Genomic DNA, 26,212 nt, shown 5'->3' with positions numbered 1-26,212 from the left:
TTCCTTCCTTCCTTCCTTCCTTCCTTCCTTCCTTCCTTCCTTCCTTCCTTCCTTCCTCCCTTCCCTCCCTCCCTCCCTCCCTTCCTTCCTCCCTTCCTCTCTCCCTCCCTTCCTCCTTCCTCCCTTCCTTCATCCCCTCACTCCAGTTTGGGTGCAGTGACTTGCCCAGGGTCATTCAGCTAGGAGGAATCTGAAGCCACATTTGAATGCAGGTCTTCTTGACTCCAAGGCTGCTGCTCTATCCACCATGCCGTCTAGCTGCCCCTGAACTTTCTTTTATATGTTATTCATACTCAATTACAATATGAACTTGAAAATAAAAACTGTCTTGCTTTTTCTGTGGCTTACTCAACACAACCCAATACTTAGCACATTGTAATTCTTAATCATTCATTCATTCTTGCTTACCTAAGGATGCCCTCTGGTATTTGGCTGGCAGAACTCAGAGAATAATCATGAATGAACAGTGTTTAGAGTTTCATTACAGTCCATTTTGAGGGTAAGGGGGTGGGAAAAAACAAAACAAAACAAAATGCAGTGTGCCTTTTTTCATACTCTTCACTTATTTCATTTTAATGAGCACACAGAAAATGTTGCTTCAAGCTGTGAGAGAGAGGTTTGTATTAGGACACAAAACTGACAAGAGGAGAATGCAGCAGGAATCTGCATGACGCACATTCTAAAACCCTGCTCCAGAACCCTGTTGTCCCTATAGAACCTCACTCTTGGCTCAGCTTCCCCAGGCTCTAACTCTCCTCCCACTTCATTCCTTCTTTTTCTAAATTCATCTTCAGGGTTAATCAAGGCATCCGGAAACACCAAACAGAAAGAATCATGAGAAGGGGCTCTTGTAGGGCAGTCAGGGTGGGTGGGCCCTTCCTGCTGTTGGGTGCGGGGGCCCTCCTGGTAGCCGCCCTCTGGTTCAGAAGCTCAGCCTGTAAGACTTGATGGACCCCATCAGGAGTGAGGAGTCCCAAGTTCTCCAGTGTAAAATAACCCACTGACTGGCCTGGAGGATCTGGTCCAGTCTTCGTGGAAACGTGGTGCTCAACTCCCAAGGCTATGGTGTCATTCAGAATGTCCATTCATTCATTCATTCATTCACACCAATATCAAACTTTCATTAAAAGCGTTCACGTGTGATGGAAATGCTATGGGAATGGAAATGCATTTATTCATTGTTTGCCCTGTGCAAAGACCTGAACTAAGCCCTCCTGAATACTGAGAGGCAGAGAGGTGGCACTGTGGATAAGGTCCAAGGCTTGGAGTCAGGAAGAACCAAGTTCAAATCTGAACTCAGGCAGATACTAGTTCTGTGATCTCTGTTTGCCTCACTTTCCTCAAATGTTAAAATGAGGATAATAATAGTACCTACCTATTTCTCAGGCTTGTTGTGAGAATTGAATGAGATAATATTTGTAACATCCTTAGCATGATCATTCTCTTCCTCCAAACCTTCAAAGTTGACCTCTTTGTTAGACAATATAGGTATGGTTATCTTCCAAAAAACACATAGAAGGATTAGAGGGGATGAGGGTGAGGGAGGGATATTTTGCTTTGGATAATTATAGGGATGGTGAGAGAAGCTATGAGCTGATAGAATAGCATAGCCTTTTCAGGAGCAATTGCAAAATTGATTCATTTATCATTCTAGAGCTACAAGGTAGGAGTGGGGAAGAGGGCATGATGGTTAGCAAAGAGAGAGTCAGAAAGTGAATAAAGATGACTGGAGCTGGGTCTAGATGTGATGATATTGAAACAACCACCAATCAGAAGACAATGAAGGAGCTCCGGGAAGAAAGGGGTAAATCCTCTGAAGCTTGTTTATGAACTCTTCACTATGGATGTGGAGATGGCAGGAGAGTAGTAATGGGAGGATTCTTGCTCCTTGTCACCCCCCCATCCCTTCCCTCATTCAAGCATGAAATAGTGCAGAAAATACAAGCCTGAAAGTCATGAGACCTGAATTTTAGGACCAACACTATCAAAGTCTTTCCTGGACTTCAGTTGCTCCATCTGGAATATGATGGAGTTATAGGTTAATGTTATATGCAAACAATTGTGAGCAACAATACTTCCTGTGATGATGGTCCAGTTCTAGTATAGTTTATTTCTTGAATTCTTTTTTTTTTCTTTTGAATTCTTTTTTTTTCTTTTTGCTTTTTTTGCAAGGCAAATGGGGTTAAGTGGCTTGCCCAAGGCCACACAGCTAGGTAATTATTAAGTGTCTGAGGCTGGATTTGAACTCACTCATTTTGAACTCAGCTGTGATTGACTCTCCATGACCCCACTTAGGGTTTTCTTGGAAAAGATACTGAAATGGTTTGCTATTTCCTTCTTTAGCTCATTTTATAGATGAAGAAACTGAGGCAAATTGTTAAGTCCTTAAATGCCTTACTGAGAATTACAGTTAGTAAGGCCCTGAGGCTAGATTTGAACTCAGAAAGACTCATCTTCTTAATTCCAAGCCTGCCAGGCATCCTTATCAGCTGCTCCACAGGGGCAGCTAGGTAGATATAACACCCACCCCCACACCTGGAGTCAGGAGGACCTGGGTTCAAATTTGACCTCAGACACTTAATAATTACCTAGCTGTTTTGCTTTGGGCAAGTCACTTAATCCCATTACCTTGTAAAAAAACCCGAACAAACAAAAAGAAAACTGTGCTACCTTGCAAAGTATATAAGATTTTTGCAGCCTAACATATTTGTCATTTACTTGCATAATATGCATTGATTAATAAATGTGGATTCCTTAACACAACTCCTCTGTAATTTCTATAAAATTGCCATTTTAAACCTTTTTCTATTACTATCATCATCATTGCTATTACCTTCTCTTTCTTATTTTTGATAGATTTAATTAGAAATGGAATAGAAAAGGTAAAGTTACTATCCTGCTATTATTCTTGACATATTTGTTATTCTGCAGAGTATTGCACAAATGGATAAAATGATGACTTTTTGTAAAGGTATTAGTATGTTAGATGAAAGCCCATCTTCTATATCCTTGCTGATAACATATTTAGGAAAATTCTAGTAGTAAGCAGGTTTCTATACTTTGAAATTGATTCATTCCAGATACTTGAGATTATGGTGACATCTATCAAAAAAATGTGATTTTCAAATTTTTCTTGAACAAATTCTATGTTTAGGACATTGTCCACAGTACTTTCTGTTATTATACTCCTGTTATGATAGTTTATTTGTTGAATTCTCAGCATTATCTTGGGCTTTGTATTTATAGTATGAGATTTATCTAGTAGTTTGTAGGAGTAATTAGCTACCGGTCTGTTAGTCACTTCATTGAGTCTTTCTGGGAGTAAGGTAGTAAAATTTTGCAAAAAAAAAATTGTGTAGCACAATTTGCACAATTTCATTCTATAATTGCATTGATTTTAGGATTACCATCATTGTTGTTATCATTGTCCTTGCCATCAGTCACTGTTATCACTACCACCAAAGAAATGGAGCATGGTCCTTGCCCCATAGAAGAGCAATTAGGTAGCATAGTGGGTAGAGAACCAAGCCTAGAGAATCAAGAAGACTTGAGTTCAAATTCGGCCTCAGGCACTTATTAGTTGTGTGACCCTGGGCAAATCACTTAACCCTGCTGACCTCCGTTTCCTCATTTGTAAACTGAGCTGGAGAAGGAACTGGCAAGAGAATTCCTAGAATTACTCCAGTAACTGGCAAGAGAATTCCAACTGAAGTCATAAAGAATTGTACATGATTGAAATGACTCAACAGCAGCAAACTCTGCCCAAAAGAGTTTATAATCTATTAGGAAATAAGATAAACATAATTTGTAAATTAGAATATAAATACATGGAAAATATATAAGCAAAGTCTTATGTATTCAGATGAGGGCTAAAACTCTAGACTGAGGTAAAATTGGTGGAGTGAGGGGGATTTATCAGAGAAGATTTCATGGAAGAGGTAGCATTTTAACTGTTCCCTGAATGATGGATAAGCTATAAATAGCTTACATTTATATAGAGTTTGCTATGCTTTATAAATCTTATCTCACTTAATGTTCACAACATCTTTGAAAGGTAGGTGCTATTATATCCACATTTTACAGATGAGGAAACGGAGGCAAAGAGAAATCAAATGACTTGCCCAGGGTCACACAGCTAGTAAGCATCTAAAGTCTCATTTGAATATAGGTCTTCCTGACTCCAGGCCAGATATTATCTACGGCATTACCTCACTGCCCCTCAGTTACCTCTTAATTCATACAGAGACAGTGAAACTATTCATTAAAATCACAGGATGTCCCCCATACCACCAAACATGGAATTGTAATTTTTCCCTCCTTTCAAAATTGATACTCTACTGGCTGCTGAAAAATGTTAGCAATTAGTATGTACTATCACCTCTAATTAGCCATTGGCAAACACAATTTAGTTAATGGCACTTAGGGAGGGGAAGGCATGAATCAGAACTAAATTCAGAATCTATTGGGGAAGTGACCCTGATGAATCATTTGATAGTCAATGAATACCATGTGGCTTTTCAGGTTTACTCTGCAGACACCACCTAGATCATACTAAGTGAATCTAGGTAACAAGACAGTTTTAGTGATTAATTTGCCATATGTTCTAGGAAATCTTGCTAAAACAACAGGGAAAAAAACAAACAAATCTAGGATAGGGGTTGGGGGGGATGGAGAGGAAAAAAATTCCATTTCTTTTCATCACAGTAATGACTTCCCCCTACTGTTTTCCTCTTCTGGGGCATCAGTGTTTTTGAAACGTTTAGACTCCCATGGAAGCAAATGGAGCTCTGTCTTAAATTGAAAATCCTAGGTGATCATTATGCATCTATTATTAAGGATTGAAATATGAAATGCAATTTTTGTCAATTGTTACATGATGCATTTTAGGGGCATTCCAGAATAAGCCCTTGAGAAAGATAATTCTTACACCTGTTCACCTCCTGTTAGGGTTTCGGGTCCTATTCATCTGTAAAATGAAGGGGGTTGGACTGAATGGCTTGACATTTTGAGGAATTTTATAGAAAGTTTCTGAATGACATTTTTTAAAAGAAATAATTCATTTGAGATCAGACATTTTTGTCATATATCTTTGGGTGAGTCATTTCACTTTCCTCACTGGTAGAATGTGAGATTGGACTAGATTTTAAATTTGTTCTGTGGTCCCCTTTGGTGATCTTGTGAAGATTCCCTATGGGCCTCTTCTCAGAATAATGTTTTTATATGCAAAAAATAAAAGATGCAGGATTGCAGAGTAACTAATTTGATATTGAAATAGTTATATTTCAGCTGTATATTGCAGCTAAGTGGCATAGTGGATAGAGGGCTGGGTCTGGAGTCAGATTCATTTCCCTGAGTTCAAATCTAGCCTTAGACACTTACTAGTCTTATGACCCTGGACAAGTCATTTAATCCTGTTTGGCTTAATTTTCTCATCTGTAAAATGAGCTGGAGAAGGAAATGGTCAACCACTCTAGTATCTTGTTTACAAAAACTCCCAAATGGGTCACAAAGGGTTGGGACAGGTCTGAAAAATGATTAAACAACAGTAATAACTATTTTTTTCTCTCTAAATTCCCTCCTAGCTCTATTGCATTATGCCATAAAGATTCTAGGATCCTGGATTTGTCTTTTACCTTCCTATATTTTTTGGTCTTAGGCAAGTCACCTTTTGAATCTTATTTTAAATCAGTGATTTCAAAATTCTTATCCAGCTCGAATATTCTGTCAACTGAGATGAGGATACTGGTACTGAGTAATTTGTCTCCTAAATAAAATAACCAACCATTGATAAAGACTTGACAGTAGCAGAGCATTATATATGTCAATAATACAATCAATGTTATTGGTTAATTATATATTAATAAATTTATGATATATAAACATATAATTTCATCAATAATACATTTCTTTGAGGTAAAGAGTACATTTATTATTAGTCTCATATTCCTATGATGAAACTCAGAAGAAATGACTGACTCTGCTACTTTTTTAGTTTTTTTTTGCAAGGCAATACAGTTAAGTGGCTTGCCCAAGGCCACACAGCTAGGTAATTATTAAGTGTCTGAAGCCGAATTTGAACTCCTGACTCTAGGGCTGGTGCTCTATCCACTGCTACTTTTAACTATGTGGTCTTCAGTGGGTCACTCAACTGAACCTGCATTTCCTATCTAACATTTATAGAAAGCTTTAAGATTTGCAAAATTGAATTTTTAAAAAATTTGCAAAACACTTGATAAATTACTTTATTTGATCCTCACACAACTCCGTGAGGTACATGCAATTATTATTCCCATTTTAAAGAAGAAGAAGGTGAGGCCAAGAGAGGTTAACTGATTTTTGCAGGGTTTCATAGCTAGTAAGTATTTGAGGTAGGATTTGAACTCAGGATTCCAGAATCCAATTCTAGTGTTCTCTGTTCACTATATCAGGGTCAGCAACTATAGCCTGCAGACCAAAGATGGCCCATCACTAAGAATGTTTTTTTACATTTTTTAAATGATTGGAAAAAATATCAAAAGAAAAAGAATATTTCACAACACGTGAAAATTACATGAAATTCAAATTTTAGTGTCCATAAATAAAGTTTTATTGGAGTAAAGCCACACTCATTCATTTACATATTGTCTATGGCTGCTTTCACGCTACAATGGCAGTTGGAATAGTTGCGACAGCGACCATATGTGGCGCTCTCATTGCTTCTCACTGTGTTCCACAGTGTTTCGAGTGCCACACTTATTATTGTACCATGACATTTTATTTTTTTCTACCAATGCATACTCATCAAAACAAGAAAAGAAGAGGAAAAAAGTTTTATTATGACTTTTTGAGTTCGAGGCTAAGACTGAAATTTTTTTGAATGAGGAACCACCTTAACCTTACTATCCAACACTAAATGTCTTAGAAAATTAGCTTTTGCTGCAGATTTACTAATGATTCTTAACTCAAGCAAAACTTAGGCTGTGATAAGTGAATTTTGATGACAAGTAACATTGTTTGAATAACAAGTAATATCAATCTGCTTTATACACTTCTTGTCAAAAGTTAAAACAAAAAGTGAAATTTCCATTCTCACACAAGTTTGCAGCAGATATATTTTCTGAGCTCAAACTACAGTCCCAGCAGTGTTTTTTTGGATTTTGATTCAAGTACAAAAGAAATTTCCATATTTTGAAATTCATTTCATTGTGCAATTGATTAGCTTCTACCCAACTTTCAATTTGGAAGTGTCTTATTAAAACACAAATATCAAGAGAAGAATCTAATAAAATTCTATAAATATCTTTCAGGTGATAAGTAGGTCATCTCTCTTTTTTATTTTTTATTTCTTACAAATTTACTTTCTTATTTTTCCAACTGCATATAAAGATAGTTTTCAACAATCTATTTTTGTAAGATTTTGAGTTCCATATTTTTCTCCCTACCTCCTTTCCCTCTACCGTTCCCCTGACAGAAGATGATTTAATATAGGTTATACATGTAAAATGTTGTTAAACATAGTTTCACATTAATCATGTTTTAAAAGAAGAATCAGAACAAAAAGGAAACAAACATGAGAGGAAAAATAAAATAAATTTTAAAGGTCATATCTTTCTTACCTAACCTTAATACCGAATAAGTCTTGCCCTAGTCAAACTATGACCTGCGAAATACTTAGCTTTAAAAAGCCAAAGTCTCCCCCTCTACTCTTCCTGATCCATATGTGGCCGTAGAACTCAGACGGCTCCAGAGCAGAAAGTGAAGTTTGTGAGTTGACCCAGCTCCCCCTCCCTTCAATCCAACTCACTCACGTGTCATGACATCATCTCCTTGATGTCATGGTTTGGTTTGAGAATGAAGGACAAACAACAAACTAGGTTCAGTTAAAATCATATACTCATGAACTGGTATCAGAATTTGGCCTTACCCATCCATGTGAAAAGGCATTTCTAAAGATGTAATACATAAATCAGATATAAATAGATATAATAAATATAAACATATAAATCATATAACAGATGAACATTCACAATCTATTTTGATAAGGAACACTAACTTTGAACCCCAATTAAGTGAAATGTCATCCTTCCAAAAAGAATTCTAATCTCAGACCCAAATAACAAAAAAATGAACTCATTTAAATTTTATTTTGAATTTTATCAATGAAAAAATTTGTGGAAACTTGTTTTCTCTTATCTAAGTACCTAATATAATATCTTTGACTTTCCTTCTTGCTCCACAAAACCTAAAATGTTTACTATCTGACCCTTTATTTGAAAAGCTTGCCAAACCTTCTCCTATTTCTACCTCACAGAGTTGTTGTTAGGGAAGAGCTTAATTAACTACAAGGTGTTAAGTAAATATGAATTCTTATCAAATGAAATAATGAGCTGTGTAGATTTTAACTCCCCCCCACCTCATTCCTGAAATTCTTCTAAGCTTAGGGCTAATATAGCCACCCCTGTGGAACCTTCCTTTATCTTTTGCCAACAACTCTTTGTAGCTTCACCATGAAGAAATTCAATTCAATTTTTATGCTCTTGTCTTGGCAGGAACCCTATTAGATGTAAACTTTCATCATCATTCATGTCTAGCATAATGTTTTGACACAGTAGGTGTTTAATAAAGGTTGATTTATTGACTTCCATTTTTTTTAGTTTTTTTTTTTTTTTTTTGCAAGGCAATGGGGTTAAGTGGCTTGCCCAAGGCCACACGACTAGGTAATCATTAAGTGTCTGATGCGGGATTTGAACTCAGGTCCTCCTGACTCCAGGGCCTGTGCTCTATCCACTGCACCATCTAGCCACCCTTGACTTGCATTTTTACAAACATTTGTCATCTACTTACCATTATTCTTGTGATTTCTTACAATATAAAAGGGATTCACTGACATATGCAAAGAAGGATAATCAAGATAGGGCACTAGGTGGTTCAGTGGATGGAGCACCTGACTTGAAATCAGGAAAACTATCTTCATGAGTTCAAATTCAGACTGTGTGCCTTTGGGCAAGTCACTTTAACCCTGTTTGCCTTAGTTTCCTCATCTGTAAAATGTTCTTGAGAAGGAAATAGCAAACTACTCCAGTATCTTTGCCAAGAAAACCCCAAAAGGAGTCACAAGGAGTTGGATGTAAACTGAAACAACATGACACCGACAACAAAATAATACAAGAAGAGAGATCCAAAGAGTTCTAGGAAAATTTTCATGGGGAGTAGTCACTTCCCAGGAGGAACTAGGAAGACTCCAAGGAAGAGATGGGATCAATCCAAAGAGCAATAAGAATGAATGTGGGAGTTCCAGGAGAGGAGAGGGTGCACCTCCCTGAGGGCAGGACCTGTCTCATTTCATCTTTTTTATCCCCATTGCCTGATACAAAGACTTATTTGTTACAAATACTTAATAGAGATTCGTTAAATGAATGTTGAATAAGCAGTCACATCATGGAGAGCAGCCAAAGTTTCCTAGGAAATGTCTCTTGGTATGACTGTCAGAGCATGAGTCTTAAAATAGACCACAATTGCCTTAGTCTAGTAAGATATTTGACAACTCAGGCTCTCTTAGGTTTGTAAAATAATCAGTTAGTCAGTCAGCTAACATTTATTAAGTGTTTATTATGTGGTAGGCACTGTGCTATGCTCTGAGGATACAGAGAATGGTAAAAAATTCCTACCTTTAAGGAATTTACATTATGCAAGTAATTATTTAAATACAAAATATGTTTAGGGTAAATTAGAGGTAATCCAGGGAAGAAGATATTTTTACTATAGAAATATGAGAAAGATCTGTTATTTAAAGCAGAATTTTAGCTGAGCCTTGAAGGAAGCCAGGTATCAGAAATTAGGAGGGAGTGCATTTCAAACTTGGGGACAGCCAGGAAAGTGACATACTCAAAGAACATCAAGGTGGCCGATATCACTGGGTCACAGTGGAGAGTTAATGTGTTAAGGAACCCCAAAATGGCTAGGTTATAGAGGGTTTTTAAAAACAAATAGAGTATTTAATATTTTATCTCGGAGGTCTTGGAGGAAGTCACTGTAATTGGTTAAATGAAGTATAACATTCTCAGACCTATGCTTTAGTAAGACCACTTTGATAGCTGAGTCAAGGATAGAATGGAGAAAGGATTTAAGGCAGAGAGCTCAACCAGTTGGCTATTGCAATACTAAAATTGTGATGTAAGGAGGACCTACACAAAAATGATGGCAGTATCAGAACTGAAAAGGAGGCATAAACAAGAGATACTGTAATCAACAGGACTTTGTGCAGATTAAATATGGTGTCAGGGAAATAATGAGAGAATGAAGAACTGAGAATTGCAAGATTACAAGCTTGGGTGATTGAAAGGATGGTAGTACCTTTGACAGTTAGGAAGAGAGAAAGGTTTGAGCATGGGGGGAGATAATGAATTCAATTTTAGAAATATTGAGTTTAAGTATCTTTGAAACATCTAGTTCAAGATGTCCAATAGACAAAAATTTGAGAATGGGGATCAGGATAGAGATTATCTCAGAATTATTTATCTAGAAAATGATAACTGAATCCATAAAGGGGAAAGAGAAAAAAGGACCTAAGATCCCCCCTTGAGAGACACCCAACTTAGTAGTTAAGGAGAAGGTCCAGCGGAATAGAATAAGAAAGGGGCAGCTAGGTGGCACAGTGGATAAAGCACTGGCTCTGGAGTCAGGAGTACCTGGGTTCAAATCCGGTCTCAGACACTAAATAATGACCTAGCTGTGTGGCCTTGGGCAAGCCACTTAACCCCATTTGCCTTGAAAAAAAAAACTAAGAAAAAAGAATAGAATAAGAAGGAGGGATCAGAAAGGTATGAGATGAACCAGGAGAGAGCAGGACCCCAAAATCCTAGAGAGGAAAGAGTATTAAGACAGAGGATAAAAGAGAACCAAGAGGTAAAAAAGGACAAAGGTCAAGAAGGACCATGATTGAGAAAAAGTCATTAGATTTGTCAACTGAGAGGTCGGTAGTAAATATGGAGAGTTCAATTTCAGTTGAATGATGATCAGTTGACTGAAATACTAAACTCTACTTCCCCTACCTCTTCATTTACATCAAATTCAAAAATCCCAAATTCTCTCAATTCAGCCTCTGAAGTATTTCCCACAACTAGATTCTCCTCTTCACTTATATCTCTAGTTATGACCCATATCCCCCTCCCCCCCTCACATAGCCTTCTTATTGGTCTTCCTGCCTACTGTTTGTCCTCTCTCCTGTTACTTCTTCACATTGATGACAGTTCTTTATCATGTCAATTTGTTTAGTTTCATCAATGACTCCTTATTGTTTAAAGGACAAAATCAAGGGATAAGTACCTAGAAAACACTCTCTACCTATTCACAGCAACTTGTAGTAGGAGATTTGGTAAGAGCATGAAAAGTTCCACTGGGTCTTTCAGTTGGATGTTGGACTTACACTCAGGCTTTCTGGCATAGAGATGAATTCTCTATCCTTTAATACATAGCACCTTTAAGGATAAAATATAACACTCTTCATTTGGCATTTAAGGCCTTCAACAATCTGGCTCTAACCTTCCTAGCCAGCCTCATTTCACAACATACTTTTTTATGCACTTAATATTCCAATCAAACTATACTAATAAATGTTTCTCTAAATCATCCTTCCTTCTTTTCCAATTGTGCATGGAACCCATTTTTCTCCTGGTCCAAAACAATCAAAAGATTTTTCTTCTTTCAAGTCACAACTTCTTCTATGAAACCTTTCCTGAGCTTCCCACTCCCCACTCAATCCTAGGTGAAAATGCCTTCTTCCTCCTCTAATTTTGCATAACACTTTTTTCTTAATATTCATTCATTTAATAATTCATCTATTCATTCTTTTATTCTTTTTGCCTCTTATACATTCTATTTTATATGATACTTATTCTTGTCCTATATATACACACAAACATATATATGTAAAACCAAAGAATCTCAGAATTAAAAAAAACCCTCAAGGGCCGTTTTTGTCCAACCATACCCTGAAAAATAACATCCATTACAACGTACTGGCATGAAACTGAAATCTTTGTTTGAAGTCTACTAATAAGATAAAAATGACTGCCTTTTGAGATAGCACATTTCCCTTTTGGAAAACTTTCATTGCTAGAATTTTTCCTTTAGCATCAACTCTAAATTTTTCCCACACTCTTCTCCTCTTGTTTTTTCCCCTCACAGAGAAGTAGATGGAATGTTGAACTTAAAGTCAGGAAGATCTAAGTTGGAATCTTGACTCACACTAGCTGTATGACCCTGGCAAATCATCTAATGAATAGTTATCTGGTTTTTACCTTTCTGAATTTCATATCCTGTCCTACTTTCCCTTGAATGTATGTTGTTGTATCCTTGGGCCAGGGATTGTGATTTTCCTCTTAGGGTAGATATGTTCTCTCTTGTCTTGGGAGAGGATAATTCCCTAGTGAATCCTCAAACAACCCACTTTCTTGTGAGACCAGGTAAGCTAACAAGCATATTATACACCGTCAGAATACCTAACTTAGACTATCAATGGCAAAGCTAATCTAACCAGCATTTTCCCCCAAGTCCTTGTTGCTAAGCAGCATTTAAAATGAGCCTCTCACTTACTCTGTTTCAGGCAAACTATAGAAGTCTTCTCCCAGGCAGTCCTATAATCATCAGTGCTGGTTGACTCTTAGCATGGCCTTATATAGCATATTGATATGAAAATAGGCCATTTTGAAATATAGGCCACAGTTCTATAATTATCTCTTCATACATATATATGTATATATACATATATATAAAACCACCAGAGGGCAATGCTAGCCACCAACCTGATTTTATTCACTAGGCTCTGGACTGTACCATATTCATTTCCCTCAACACAAGTGGAATTCACAAGGAAATGGCAAGCTTTCTAAGGTTCTCAGAGAAGTGATCAATGAACCAAGCAATCAATCAACAAACTTCTATTAAGCAATATATCAGATATGATGCTAAGCACTGAGGACACAAAAAGAGGAAAGATAGTCCCTCCCTCAAAGAGCTTGCAATCTAATGTGATGATTATTATCCTTTCATTCTGCCTCTGATTGAGTGACAGCTAATGATCCTGTTAGTTGAAGAATTATCAAGGTGCCTTTATCCAATCAGAATACAGTGAGCCCCAGTTTTCTGACTGTGCTCCCTAAAATTTACATAGTCCTAAACAATCTGCCATACTGATAAGCAGGTGTTCATCTACTCTAGGTATTCATTGGCATAGAATCAACAAAAAGAGAGTAAGCTTTGTAAATGTTTAAATACTATAACCTCAGCTTCTACCAAATTCTGGCTACCCACAACCAGGTAACTGGCATTACCTGACCTCAGGGGATTTTAGGAATTATACAGTTTAGTTATTTAACCTAACTAGGCACCTGGTTGGCACAAGGAATAGAGCTCTAAGTTTAAATCTGTCTGCTGAACTTCCTAGCTGGGTGGCCTAAGGCAAGTCATTTAATTGCTGTTTACCTCTGTTTCTTCAACTGTAAAACAGAAATAATAAAATCACTCACCTTTCAGGATCAAATGAGATAAGATTTGTGACATGCTTTACCCCTTGCCTAACTTCCAATGGCTGCCCTATAAATGCTAGCTGTTATGATTATTCTTAAGCCTGAGTAAAGGTGTGTGTGTGGGGGGATTTAAACTGTGAAGCAGTTTTGAAATTCCTTTCACTTGCAGTTTTCCAGTGGATCATCATGGTCAGGTTTGTGAGCCACTCTGAAGTGTGGAGCAAAGCAACATTTCCTAATGGTCCAAGGGATGTTGAGTGGAGTTAGCCCTGACCTTTTCTTCCTGCCAGCCGCTCGGATCATGTCTCCAGTCTCTCCCCTGCCTTGCTGCTCACTTCTCTTTTCAGCATATGCCCAAAGAACACGCTCAGCAATATAAACTGATGGCATTGACTACAGTGGGAAAAAAAATAAAGTGTAACTTTCTTAACTCTAAAATAGCTGAAGACAAGCTGCTACTGCCACTTTTAGAAGAGTTTGAATTCCATGTCCCCCTTACTTTATCTTTTGTGTCCTACCCATTTATTCTCCTGAGGGGAGCAAAGGATCCATGGATGGTTAATCAAATATTCCCAGTTTCTAAATCAAAAAGAGTGCAATAGGGGAGAACCACTTTCTGCTAATTGGTCCACCTTATTTCTCTGTGGCAATCATCAACTTTAATTCCAGAAGAGAATACACTCAACCCCTTAGCCAATTAATCAGTTGAATCTGTTTCTTTTTTTCTTAATTTTCTTATTTGTTTTTTGCAAGGTGATGGGATTATATGACTTGCTCAAGGTCACATGGTTAGGTAATTATTAAGTGTCTGAGGTCGAATTTGAACTCAGGTCTTCTTGACTTTAGGGCTGGTGCCCTATCTGAATCTGTTTCCTGTTATTTCCATGAGCTGAACTTGGGAAATGGCCATCTTGGACCCTGGGGGTCTTCCCAAGGTGGTGCAGTCATATACCAGGAATCTGAGTCAGTCAGAAGGAGTGAACACTATAATTCAATCAAAAAACATTTATTAAGTGCTTACTATGTTCTGAGCTATAAAACATTTTATCAAGTCTTTTGGATCTATGACAGCAGCTTAACTCTTTACTCTAGATCCAGAGCAATACTTAAATTTTTCTTTGGTGTTTAGGGATCTAAAAAAGAGGCATAGGGGAAACAAATGGTTGTTTTGACATCAAAGGTTACATTTCTTCTCTGGTTGGTGAAAAATTTTACAGCCCTTATAAAATTAAATGAGGTACATAAAATGTTTAAAGATATCTGTGTCTAGCTGGCACATTGGATAGAGGCCTGGAATCCAGAAATCCTGAGTTCAAATTTGACCACGGATAATTATTAGCTGAATGACCCTAGTCATGTCATTTAACCCTATTTGTCTCAGTTTAATCATCTATAAAATGATTTGAGAAGAAAATGTCAAACCATTCCAGTATCTTTGCCAGGAAAACACCAAATGGGATCATGAAGAATCAGGCCTAACTGGAAATGACTGAAGAACAACAGAATCCTAGTCTTCCAATGTTTCAGTGCAAGGAATACAATGGTGAAGCCCTCCACATTTGATTATACCTACACTTTTCTTTTTGTTAATGTGGGCTCTATTTACTGATGTATATTTGCCTTTTCCTTCCTTCCAAATCCTCCTCTCTTCTTAGATTCCCTATTACATTTGAAGTATTACTATCTTCTCAATCACACAGTCTCACATCACAGGTGTTATACTGGACTCTTCACCTTTTCTTACACCATATAACCAATATATTGACAATATTCATTAATTTTTACCTCTCTGAATACCATCATGTATCCCCTTCTTTATTCTGACACTGCCATTAACCATCCAAATGCAGGCCCCCATTCCTTCGTGTCTGGCCTATTGCAGTAGTCTGGGTTGGTCTCCCTGCCACAAGACTCTCCACTCCAGATCAACCTCCACTCAGCTCTTAGAGATCTTCCTAAAGTACAGATCTGACCATACTTTTGCATGAAGTTCTACGTCTCCAAATGGAATGAACCAAATTATCTGAGATGAGGTCAAGCTTAGCATTTGGGGCATCTGGGATGACCTCTATCTCTAGTTCCATCTTGTTTTCTAGAATTTCTTAGAATTTAGTTTATAATGCATAGATGCTTTATAATGATGCCATATTCTTCTCTGAGTGCATCTAGACCACAGCTGTAGCAGTAGGTGCATTTGCTTTTTTTAGTTGCACCCAACTAATACCTTCCTTGCATCATCCTATTGTGATTCTGGGCCCCTGATTCTTTGCTTCTCCCAGTGGAATGGTTGGCCATTCTATTTCTCAGTAGCTTTAATATAAGATTTTGAGTTTGACTCTGAAGTAACCATTGGTGGTCTCTTGTCTTGCTTCTGTCCTCCATATGTGAAAAGTTATTTTGGGTCCACTTGAACTTGGCATTTCCTTTGTTAGATCACTCTTGGCAGTCCTAGCATTATCTTCAGTCAGTCTTTTTTCTATCAACAGCTCAGAATCAACCAATTTCTTGTCTTGCTTACTATCAGCTTGGTCTATTTTCAGTTCCTTGGGGAACAGAAGATCTTGTACTGGCTCACTTGTACTAATGAGCCTTTATCTATTTCTTTGGGTTTTACTGCTTCTCTCACTACCAGTCTCTAGTAGCCAACTATAAACTAAAATCTGAGGACTTCTTCCCACATGGAAAGGTAGCAGTGAGAAGCAAAACATGCTTGTTGGACTATCTTGCTACCATCATATTGAACTTCTTGTCTTCCATCAGTATTTTATTAAGTCAGTGTTCTAGGCACTGTGCTAAAAGCTGAGGATACAAAGAAAGGTCAAAGATGTTTCTTGCTCTCAAGGAACTCACAGTATATTTAATGGCAAGACAACATCCAAACAATCAAACAAACAAAATATAAAGAGGTTAAAACAATCCCTTGTTCTTTATGGGTTTGCAGCCTTCATTCTCTGCCTAATCAAAAAACTCATCCTTAAATGTTTCTAGCTTAAAACTATTTTTGCATTTACCAAGAGTTTCATTTTTTTGGTTGAATGAATATTATAACTTAATGGATCTTCCTCAAGAGGGCATGAGGCCACAACTGAGATACTTCTTAGCTCAGGCTAACTAACCTGTGTTAAACTGTGTTAAACTGTTAAACTGTGTTAAAAGGACTTTTGACCTATTACCATCTAAGAATCCTATACCTTTCCTAAATCTTTCACCAGATACTATAGTCTATTTTGGGCAATTTTTTTTTTTAGATTTTTCAAGGCAATGGGGCTAAATGGCTTGCCCAAGGCCACACGGCTAGGTAATTAGTGCCTGAGGTCAGATTTGAACCCAGGTACTCCTGACTCCAAGGCTGCTGCTCTATTCATTGAGCCACCTAGCTGCCCCATATTTTGGGCAAATCTTTACCTTTCTTTATGGTTTCAAATGATTTAGTGATTAGTTTATAAGTATGACCCCAAATTCTGATACCAATCAAGAGATGGCTAACAATCAGTACTTTCCAGATTTGTGTTTTGTGTGATCCTGTATACTTATTAGTGATTACTTCTCATCTCCCCAAATCCTTTATAATGTCCTACAGTGTATTAACAATGTCCATTCCTAACAATATGACCTTCCTCTTATTGCACACCATATTTCTAAAATTTTGACCTTCATTTTATTCAAGTTTTAATTAGAATATTGCTCAGCAAAGCAATAATGCAACTGCAGGCATATAAACATGCTGTACCATTTAATAATGATAAGCCATAAGGCATATAGCAAATCTTTATATCACATATATGTAAAAAATACAAGAAGGCATCTAATAGCAATGGGATCAGTGAAACATGCAACATGCATGTAATCAATATGCAGTGTGATCAGTTTTAATGATCAGCTCTAAACCCCTTTGAGCAGCAGGGATTAACATGAATGTTATATTACTGCAAACAAGTCACCAGTGATGATTGAAAGGACTTCCTTGAAAATCCTAGGTGATATGATGAGTCAGAAGAAAGGGAATATAATAATAACAAATGCCTATTTGCAAAATACTTTTTCTCATTTGATCTTATCTGCTATTTTTATTCCCTTTTATAGAAGTGATTGACAGAGGTCAAGTGCCTTAAAGAGAGTAAGTTTTTGAGGAAGATTTAAACTTAAATCTTGACTCAAAAATTTATTGTTTTATCCAGTTTTCCCCCTATCTGCATGGTGGGAAAATAAACATTAAATCATAAACTGGAAAGAAAATAGTTCCATTGAATAAAATGTTAAAAAAATAAAAAATGAAAATTGAAAGATATTTTTCAATGAATTTTTTTAAAAAAATCATTTGATTGGAAATATTGATGAGATCAAAAGTGCACAAAACTTCAAAATTAAACATTAAAATATGACCTCCCCCTTGCAATTTCTGTACCCAGACAGTGTGGGTGCCATGAGAAGAGGGTTGCCAGCCCTAAAGGGTGTGGCTTGGAGCACCTGCTTGGGTTGCTATATCCACGAAAGCCACCAGGTGGTACCCAAAGTCTGAGCTGCACCAACTCACTCAAACTGCACATGGGCAGACAACTTCTCAGGATCTCCTCAGTCTTTATATGGTCTTTAGGCCTTCCAGGCTCCATGTTTCAAGTCCTTAGGAATGGATAAATTCTATCAATAATTCCTGTCTCATGTGCCCCCCATCCCCATCCTGCAGCATGGTTCCCAATCTTCCTTCTCAGCATAACCCCAAATAATTCACTCACTTGAGGTGCAGCTGCCTCCAGTAGAGTCTGTACTCAACTCCCAACCATCCATTGTGCTAATATAGGATCAGATTCTTCAGAGCCTGGCCCTGGTAAAGAGCCCCCAGGCACCCTTGCAGTCAGATTCCTTCTCATCTTTTCTTCACAATTATGCCTCAGAAAGTCTGAGTCAGCCAGAAAAAAAGGGAATGCCACAGAACATTGAATCATCTCTTTTAAAGTTCCTGCTAGGGATTATCCCTTGGCAAATGAGCATTACTATAATTCCCCTAGACACCATTACACTTCTCTCTTCCATCTCTCTTTGGTACCTAAAGATCTAGAGGAAATGGTTCTCTGCTACATGGAGGGAGGCTATGCCAATAAACCTTAAACTTCATTTATCTCTATAGCAATCATTTTGCTTGTTTTCATCATGAGCACCGCCAGGAGAGTTTGTCACATCACCTAAAACAATACTTTTTTTTTTGTGATATTTTGTGTTCATGATGAAGCTGACTTTGCCAGTAGAATCATGAGAACTTGTGAATCTTCTCTCTGGAGACAGTGAGGTATCACTGAATTTGTATTTAGGAATACCTGAATTTGAAGCATGCCTCAGAAACTTATTAGCTGCATGAAGTTGTACAAATCACCTCACCTTTTTCATTTCCTCAGCAGTAAAATGAGGAATAATAGGAATATTATTATTATTATTATTATTCCTTATGGTTTTGATATAAGGATCAAATGATTTACTAAGTGAAATGGAGTAGTGGGGAGGGCACTGGACTTGCAATCAGGAAGCTTTGTGTTCAATTCCACATTAGGGTCACTAGCTTTGTGACCCTTAGTATGTCCCTTAACTTCTTTATGCCTCAGTTTCCTCATCTATAAAACAAAGGTGTTAGACTCAATGAATCCTAAGCTTCTTCAAATTTAAAGTCTATGATCCTTAAAGCATTTTTAAAATATTAAACTATTATTATCCTTGCAAGGTTGTCCTCAAATATATGAACGTGCAGTTGCCAAATTTGACTTCCCCATGGATCTACAGAATTCCAAAGTAGATGAATTAAAAGTAATCACCTAGTCCAAGGGTTCTTGGTGGAGTTCATGTACATGTTTTTTTTTAATATTTTGATAATTCCATTTCTATTAAATTGTTTTTCTTTATAATTCTATGTATTTTATTTTGTACATTCCAAAAACAATATTCTGAGAAAGTTTTCATAGACTTGACCAGACTGACAAAGGGTCCATGATTCCTACAAAGGTTAAGAATTTCTGCTCTAGGAGTGGCTAAGTGGCGCAGTGGATAGAGCACAGGCCCTGAAGTCAGGAGTACCTGAGTTCAAATCCAGCCTCAGACACTTAATAATTACCTAGCTGTGTGGTCTTGGGCAAGCCACTTAACCCCATTGCCTTGCAAAAATAAAAAAATTACAAAAACCCTAAGAATTTCTGCTCTAAACCAACCACATCATTTTACCAGATTTCTAATTTACCCAATTCTGAGGTTTGGCCAGTGTCATAATTCAATGTCATAATTCTATTTTCAAGCACAAAAGCTCCCTCAGGCTCCAGGGAAAGATGGTTGAGTAAGTGCTTCTAAATGTTGCATGGGGAAGAATAAAGAGCCAGCCAAGTTCCCAGTTCAGCCTAGAGTCCATAGAAAGGCTGTCACTTAGAGATAATAATAATAATAATAATAATAATAACAATAATAATAATAATAATAATAGTATTAATAGCTAATACTTAAATAGGCATCCAAGTTTGCAAAGCACTTTTAGTAGGGTATCTCATTTGATCTTCACAACTCTATGAACTAGGTGCTATTATTAATGCTATCTTATATTAGCTCCATTTTGGAGATGGAGAAATGGAATCCAAGAAGGTCAGACCTCTATGAAATGTTTGAGGCAAGCTTCAAGCTCAGATTTTCCTGACTTCAAGACCAGGAAACAATTTATTATGCCACGAAGGAACATTTACCTTCCACCATAGCAGAAAGCAACCCAGATGGATTTATTCTTCACATTCATATCTGACACATATCTTGATCTTCCCTTGAGAAGAGGGTGGAGGCTTAGAACCAGAGTCAAGCCTTAATTCAGACCCACCTTCTTGGTTTCTGTCATCCAGGTGCACAGTGCATTTCTTCTTCTTTTTTTAGGTGTTTTTTTTTTTTTAAGATTTTTCAAGGCAATGGGATTAAGTGGCTTGCCCAAGGCCACACAGCTAGGTAATTATTAAGTGTCTGAGACCGGATTTGAATCCAGGTACTCCTGACTCCAGGGCCAGTGCTTTATCCACTGTGCCACCTAGCCGCCCCAGTGCATTTCTTCTTAAAGACTCTTCTATGGGAATGGGAGGAATTGGGGGGAAAGACATTGAGGAGGAAAGACATTGGACAGATCACTTACCCTCTGGGCGATTCATTTTCCTCAACTTAGTTTTCCATAATAGCACCTAAGAGTTGTTGTAAGAATCAAATGAGATATTTTTAAAGCACTTAGTACATAGTACCTTGTCCAAATGGATTCTTAATAAAGGCATATTTCCTTCTTTCATTCCTTCCATTAAGGTGCCATAAGGTTGGGGAATTCTCACATCCCATTGGACCATTCTATTCCATCCCATTTAATAAGAATTTTTGGACTTCTTACTATACTGAAAGAACTCTGTTAGGTGCCAAGGGACATAGAAAATTTGGGTAAGACATCCTCCTACCCTTATGGAGATTATAGTCTGATAAAAATAAAAATTCACATTTCTTTTAGTACTTTAGTTGTTGTGTTATTTTAGTAGTATCAAATGTAACTTCATTTGAGGGTTTTTTTTGGCAAAAATACCGGTGTGGTTTGCCATTGTCTTCTCCAGGCCACTTTACAGTTGAGGAAACTGAGGCAAGCAGGGTTAAGTGACTTGCTGATGGGTCACACAGCTAGTAAGTAACTGAGGATGTCATTCTGATTCCAAGCTCAGTCCTCGATCCACCAAACCACCTAGCTCTCTACCATAGTATTTTAAAGTTTATAAAATCATGTTCCCAATGTCCATAGAAGTATCATTGCAAATGTATTTTGCATATGAAGAAACAGAGGCTCAGAAACAGAGGCTCAGAAAGGTTAATTGACTTGACCAAGTTTCCAAAGCTAGCAGATTACCAGAACAGGAAACTCAAACTTCAAGATCAACTTCTTTGCTGTTATTAAATCTCTTTTGGCTCATCACCAATCTGGGTCATCCCTGCTGATGAGTCGCTAATGTAACAAATGATGCCCTCCCCCATATATAGGGACCCACAGAGTGCACTGGCATCCAGGGCACAGTGGCATCTTAAGTAGAAGAGCCAGCTTTGTTGATAGGTTGACTTCGGTCTCAGGAGTGTGGGACGAAGTGCTCTTCATTATTCTGTTCTTGCTGTAAAGTAGCAGCTAACAGCGGGGCTCATCTGAAGAGCCTCCTGGCTGGTCCAGGAATGGCATTGCCTCCTGCCCAAGGGTATTGGGATAGAGCCACTAGCTGAGCTCTTGCTTTCCTAAGAGCCACTAAAAAACACCACATCACAGATTGCTATGCAAGACCCAGAATCTCAGAGCAATCTATAATGATGGAGAGGCAGTTTGATAATGTGGAGAGACTCTGGAGTCAGGGCAATCTGGGTTCCCATCCCAACTCATTCCCTTTACTAGCCTAATGATGCTCAGTAAATCACCTTAACCTCTATGGGGCTCAGTTTCATTATTTGTAAAAAGTTGGATTCAGTGACCTCTGATCTAACTCCTTGATCATTTTCCATTTATCTATGCATTTTTCCAGAAGAGAGAGCCATTGTTTTCTGTGATGATTTGAAATCTTATCAAATAAATAATGATAATTTAATAATAATAACAATAATAATAATAATAATAATAATAATAAATGTTCATTAAATATCTTCTGTTTACAAGGTGAAAGCCATGGTATAGTGGAGAAAGAATTGACTTTATGGACAGGATTTGTATTCTGTCCCTAACATGTACAAAGTCTATGATCCTGAGCAAGTTTTTGAAACTCTAGGTTCTTGATAACTTTCTCCAGTGACAGGTTGACAAGAATGTGCTCTTTCGCATTTGCAGAAGTTTTCTTACCTGCAAGGTCCCTGTAATAGTGAAAACAAAGACAAGAATACAAAGAATACAAAGACAAGAATGATGCAATCCCTACTCACCCAGTGGCGGGGAGACACAACATATTTCCAGCTAAGTAGATGGAGGATATTGTAATAGGGATAGTGATTTTTCACTAGGATAAAGAACTCCTACATAAAGAAACTTCTTCCACTAATACAAGATCAGCACTGTAGCTGCAATTTATAATTAGTAGAGAGTTTCCAAGTTCTCTGAGGATATATGCAAAATAAATACAAAAAGATGGCAGTGTAACCTTGTGACTTTGGGCTTGCACTCAGGTAGGTCTCTGTTCTACTACTCCCTAAGATGCTAATTTTGAGACAACAGGCGAGTCATTAAACCTTTATGTACAACTGGCAACTAACTAGGACTAATGCACAATCTTCATTAAAGAAGAAAACTTCTGCCTTGGGAATTGCTTACCCTGGGTAAGAATTTATCTCTCCACTAACTAGTAGACCTGAGTTCACAGGTCTAAGCATAGACCCAGCTGATCAGCGTAGGATCTTTAAAGGGCTGGCTCAAACTGAACAGGACTGATGGATAGGGGCAAATTAGAATTGAGAAGCCCCAATGGAAAGAACTGAAGAATGTACATTAAGTTATGTCAGAATAAAAACAAACTCTTTGTCAAAGGATGTGACAATCATATATGAACCTGGTGTCTTAAAAGGAATCATTCATTATGTGACAAAATGGAGTCATGATAATCTCATTAATTCTTTGTAAGAGGTCCTTTACTTCACATAATCAATAGAAGAGCCACCATTTTGTTCATTCTTATACTTAATTATTGGGGCTGGATTAGCAAAGAATTTTCATTAATGGTGAATGGGATGTTACTACATGGTATGGTGGATAAAGTGTTGGGTCTAGAGTCAGGAAACCTTAGACACTTACTAACTAAATGACGCTAGACAAATCTCTTAACCCTGTTTGTCTCAGTTTTTTTTATCTGAAAATGAGTTGAAGAAAGAAATGGCAAACCGTTTCAGTCTCTTTGGCAAGAAAACCTCAAATGGAGTCGTGAAGAGTCAGATATGACTGAAATGACTGAATGACAAAAGGTCCTGAAAACACATTCTTAGCTGAATCCCTAGCACCTGACCAGGCTGGTCACTTTTATAGACAGATGCCAACAGCATGCCTATTATAGTGTCTAGGGTCCACAGCTGCTAGACTGTGTAGCCTTTCTAAAAGCAGAAACAGAAATGTTTTAGTGTGAGAATCATCTATGAGGTGGTTTGAGGTTCACCAAGTTTCCTGGCCCTTCCACTGGGGAAATTTGGGGCTGTGGTTCATGGTTTCCATGGCCTTGGGAGTATTACTGATTTCAACAGGTAAAATGTAATGCTAGAACCAGTTGATCCTGATTGATTAGTTTTTTTCCTGATTAATACTTGGAGTCAGAAAGACCTGAGTTCAAATTCTACCAGCTGTGTGATCCTGGGCAAGTCACTTAACCTCTCTATGCCTCAGTTTCTTCATTTGCAAAATGGGGATAATTGTAGTACCTACCTCCCTGGATTATTGTAAGGATCAAATAAGTTTAATGTATATAAAGTACTTGGGAAACTTTCAAGGGTTATATAAAGTATTATGTATTACTATTATTATAGGAGTTTTTTTGGTCTGGACATTAGTCACACTACTGCTGAGTCTCCTTCCCTAATAAATGTCCAGGATGTAGACTTAAGCCACATATTGTGAATCAATGTGGGACAAAAAAGAATATGTAGCCAATTCTCCAGGGAAAATTGGCTATTTGAGAGCACCAGAAACAAGAAAACCACTGTGACACTTTTATTGACAAAAATGAATCCAGAGAATAAAAAAATGGAACATTTCACAAATTTAGGTGTCATGTTTGTGCAGGGGCCATGCTAATCTTCTCTATTTTTCCAGTTTTAGTATTTCTGCTGCTGAATCGAGCACCATGCCACCATTTTAAAAGGGTGTGGCAGCTGGGTCTAGCTCATGGGAGTCATTTGCTAATATGACCTGACCCCTGGTTCTAGCAGTCATACTCTGGCTTCGACTTCTTTCATCTCCAGCTCAGACAGATAGGATGCGAAACAAAAGAAAGCAATTTCCTCTTTCCAATACATCGTTCCAACCGTACCTCTTACCGAAGCTGCAGTAACTAACTGTCTCTTTGGATTTCTGTGATGGTGATCGCATCTCAGGACAACTATCCCTTTGATGATGAGAAGCATTTGTGAGAGAGCTGAAACAGAAATGGATATTGGAATTTGAATTTGGATTTATATCCCTGCTCTGCCACTTTTTGTGTGACCATTAAGATGTCATTAATTCTCTGTGCTTCAGTTTTCTCATCTGCAAAATGTGGATACTTATTCTACACACCTCTCATAAAGTTGTTCTGAAGATCTAGTATGATATGGGCTGTAAAGTGCATTGTGAACTGTAATGCTCTGTTAAAATGTTAGTTGTTATGTCGCTCAAGTATGGACCTTGCCTTTGATTACTTCACTAAACTGGTCTTTGATGAGGGCACAGGATTAGTCTGGATTCCTTCCTTGCATTGCAGATTTAGACACCTGAGTCTTGTACAAAATTAGCCCCATCACATTTGATCTTGATATGAGCTGTCCACCAGTACTTTCTTTAAGCACGAGGGAGACTATTTATACACAAATGCACTCATGTACATTTATGTATATAAATATGGGTATATCCATATGGGTTATGTATTTATACACACATATATCACCTACAAAGAAGGATAGATACAAGATCCCTCTGGAGGAGAGGATCCTAGAAGATAAGATAAGGCAATATATATATATATATATATATATATATATATATATATATATATATATATATATGTATATGCATACACGCATATATATGTGTGTCTATTGTATGTATACAAGAGGTAGTGTTTGAGCTAATTATCAAAGCAAAACAGGAATTACTAGAGGAAAAGATGAAAAGGATGAGCACTCTAGGCATGTGTGGCAGATCAACCAAGGCAAGAAAATATAAGATGGTAGGCCAAATGTGAAGAACAAACATCAGGAAGACCAATTTGGCTTAATTATAGAGCGAGAAGAGAGTAGTAATGTGGGGAAAAGGCTAGAAAGATACAATGGAAAGATTTGTGGAAAACTTTAAAATGACAACAAAATAGTTTATATTTGATATCAGAGGTAGTAGGAAGCCACTGGAATTTATTGAATGGGGAAAACGGACATGTATGATTTGACCTGTGATTTATAAAATCACATGGACAACATATGGAGAATGGAATGGAGTGAGGAGGACCTAACAGCAGGGAGACCAATTAGGTGGCAACTGTAATAGACCAGTCAAAGGGCATGAAGACCTGAATTAAGATGGTGAGTGGACAATGGGCATGGATGCAAGAGTTGGTGGAGAGATAGATGTGACAAAAATCTGGTAACTGATGAGATATGTGGATGAAGAGTAAGAAGTTGAGGATCATACTGAATTTGTGAAACTAGATAACTGGAAGGATAGTGGTTCTCTCCATAGAAAGTTTGGAAGAAGAATGGGTTTTCAAGGAAGAATGAGTTCTGACCCATTGAATTTGAAATGTCTGTGGGACATCTAGTTTGAAATGCCCAATAAAGCATCTAGAGTTTGGAGTTCAAGGGATGGATCTGAAAGCATGGAGCTGATTGTTATATTTGAGGGAGCTGACAAGCTCAACTAAGAGAGTACAAAGAGAAAAGAGAACATTACCCAGGACAGAATACTGGAGCAGACCCCCAGTTTGTGTCCATGACAAGCAAGAATGATGATTTAGCAAAGCAACCAGAGAAAG

The 26,212-nt window shown here is 37.6% G+C and overlaps 1 non-coding gene across 1 annotated transcript; it reads right to left on the bottom strand.

Moving 5' to 3' along the window:
• Positions 1–24,228: 24,228 nt before the first annotated feature.
• On the bottom strand, positions 24,229–24,333 carry LOC141496763 (U6 spliceosomal RNA). Its single transcript, XR_012471159.1, has one exon. It is a non-coding gene; the product is annotated as a U6 spliceosomal RNA (small nuclear RNA).
• Between the last annotated feature and the right edge of the window lie 1,879 nt (positions 24,334–26,212).

The sequence above is a fragment of the Macrotis lagotis genome, chromosome 8 (assembly GCF_037893015.1).
Source record: "Macrotis lagotis isolate mMagLag1 chromosome 8, bilby.v1.9.chrom.fasta, whole genome shotgun sequence".
Classification (NCBI taxonomy): domain Eukaryota; kingdom Metazoa; phylum Chordata; class Mammalia; order Peramelemorphia; family Peramelidae; genus Macrotis; species Macrotis lagotis.
Note: the sequence above shows the minus strand (reverse complement) of the source record. Positions and strands in the feature narration are given on the sequence as shown.